Below are 3008 nucleotides of genomic sequence, written 5' to 3'. Positions count from 1 at the left end.
GCCCTGAATGCAGATGTGCTCATATTTATAGATATCCATTAATTGGTAAAGAAATGAACTCTTTGAGAGGCAGAATATGTCCACACATTACTAGCGTTACCATATAAGGTTATTCCAATGAGATGAAAAAATGATAGGGGGACTTAAGAAACCATTGTGAGCTTTCAACAGAGCTAATAATTAAAAGGAACATATATAGGGATTGGAAGATGAGTATAATCAGAAGTGTATCAGCAAGTAGCTAGTATCTGCAGGAAAGAAGTCTGAAAAGTTAAAGAGCAAAAGGAGCTTAGGCTTGCAAAGGAAGATAAAAGCAACAAAAAGAACTGTTCTAGCCATGTCAGAGGGAAAAAAAGGAAAACCGCTCATCAGGGAAGATGGTAAGATGATAAGAGGTGCAGGGGAGAAGGCAGAGCTTCTCAACTCCTTCTTTGAAGTAGTCTCCAAACAGGAGGATGTACAAATGGAATTAAGCCAAACAATTGCCACAAGGAGGGAATGGGAACCCAAGACAAGTTGATAGGGAACATCTGGCTACTTCGAGCAAGTTTAAGTCTCAAGGACTATATCCGTTACACCCAAGGATTCTGAAGGAGATTTTCAACATCATCTTGGGGCCCTTTGCTGTTATCTCTGAGAAATCATGGAGAATGAGCATAGCAGCAGAGGACTAGAGAAGGACAAATATAGTTCCTGTCTTCAAAAAGGGAAAATAAGGCTTGCATAACTGCATTTTGATAACTGCATTTGTCACCACCCATCTCCTCCGACCGGAGGGACTCTGGGTGGTTTACAATATAAAACAATAAATATATAATAAAATTTCAATATAAAACACTCTAAAGCAATTTCACAGAGCTACCAAATATAATAAAATCCAGATGGCTGTGGTCTCATTCAGTCATTGCATAGGAGGGGCACTTCAAGGCACTAGCCAACCCCAAGTATGACTATTCTCCTCCCTGCCCCAAGCCCGGTGGCAGAGCCAGGTCTTCAAATTCCTCTGGAAGGCTAGGAGTGATGGGGCTAATCTCACCTCTGGGGGCAAGGTGTTCCAAAGGGTGGGTGGCAAAGACCAAAGAACTGGCAGAGACTAGACTGGTTCTTTGGAACCTCTCCGGATAAGGAGAGGACAGGAAATCACCCACATGTGCTTCACACATCTGCTCCTTGTGAGGAGACCACAGGAAAGTAGTCTCTCACAGGTCTGAGCGCTGGAAGACAAAAGGATCAGCCATCATGCTCACAACTGCAGTGGAGCCTTTTAAAGGACACTGAGTGTGCTAACCTCACTTTCTAATGTGCTAACCTCACTTTCTAATCACTTTCAGAAATTGCTTATTTACTATTCTAAGGCTATTAGAGATCTTCAGAATGAAGTTTAAAAAGCAGCTGGTGCATTTACCTTCCTTCCTGAACAAAAGAAAAATTAAGTGTAAGTTTAAGAATTTAAAGAATTGGAAATAAATGGCAAAAAGCTAAGTAACATTTTGATCTAAGAAAGTTATAAACAAATTAAGGGTCCAGGCAACTTTGGAACATTGAGACTTTTTACTATAAGTTTTTGGAAATACGAAATACAATAAACAGTATTTTGTGGGAACCAGATTGTTTTTTCTATCCTAAGTCATAACAGAAACATGAGACTTTATGATTTCAGAAACTGGATATTAGAAGGGACTAAAGATTTCAGGCAGAATAGGAAAAGGGAAAAAAAAGTGTAAACTTGCCTTTGGTTTTTGGTTAGTGTGGGGATTTACAAAATGACACCTAACCTTAGAAATACTTCAGGGGATTTTCGAAGAATGAGGCCAGACATTAGTAGCTAAAATATCAGCAATGATGTCTCCTTCTATGGATAGACTATGCCCAAAAGATGTTAAATCTGATGCAGAAATCCTAGAACCAGAAATACTGGATAATAAAAAAGTGTGGATTACAAGATACAAAAGAGCCATGGGAAAAAGAAAAACCAAAGAGACCAAATCCTACAACATCTGAATGAATGAGATCAAGGTTGTTACATTTAACACAGATAGCTGTCAAGTATCCACTTGAACACATCCAATGACAGGGAGTTCAACATCTCTTTGGATAATTAGTTTCACCATCAAACTGCTCATAAAAAAAAAGAAAGCTTTTTTTCCTCCAGCTTGTTAATTTATGGATAAAAAAATCTTACCCATATTGTAATGGTCTGCGTATAGTGTTTTTGTATCTTTATTAAATACTTCAATAAGCTATACAATTCTAATAGCAAGGAAAGGCCTTTCTGCTATTCATGTAGCGGATATAAAGAAACCTTGGGGACATTTCCCAAAGTTCTGTGATGTAAGACAGGGTGTTTTGGCTACAAGCGCTCTGATCATGGAATACCCTAATAGGGTTGGTCCTCAGTCTTGTAAACTTCCAGCTTCAGTTAAAGACTCATCTCATCCTCCCACCTACATTATCTTCTTGCTGAGCTCTGGTATGTCCATTTTGTATCTTATGGAATTGTACCCACTTTTCCTGTACCTTTCGAAGTATTTTAAAAAGTTGGTAGAAGCGAGCCTTTTATTCCATTTCAAATTAGGGCTATTTAAAATATTTAAATTTAATTGTTTAGAATTTGGGCGCGAAAATCCAGGAGAACCCTAGGGGAAAGGAAAAGGTAAAGAAAACTCGTTACTGCCGCTTAGCCATCGTCCGGCTTTTGGCAGCCCTGTTTAAATAAGAACTAAAAACAGCAAACCAGACCGAATCTGAATCCCAAGCATGTTATCCTACTAAGAAGCAACCTGACTCCTCAAGACCCTATTTCTTTCTGCTACCGAGCACCTCACTCTGACCCCCAGACCAAACCCAGGTGGCGACGACTTGGTGCCCGCGCACCACGCTCTCTGCGCGGGGAAAGAAAGGCCTTACTTTCCTTCCGGGCAGAGCTTCCGCGCGTTGCCTAGGCGACGCCGTGACGTGAGGCCTGTGGGTGGAGAGACGCAGCCGGGAGGTCATTCTGCACTCGAGTC

The sequence above is a fragment of the Candoia aspera genome, chromosome 3 (assembly GCF_035149785.1).
Source record: "Candoia aspera isolate rCanAsp1 chromosome 3, rCanAsp1.hap2, whole genome shotgun sequence".
Taxonomy (NCBI): Eukaryota; Metazoa; Chordata; class Lepidosauria; order Squamata; family Boidae; genus Candoia; species Candoia aspera.
This window is presented reverse-complemented; position numbering follows the sequence as displayed.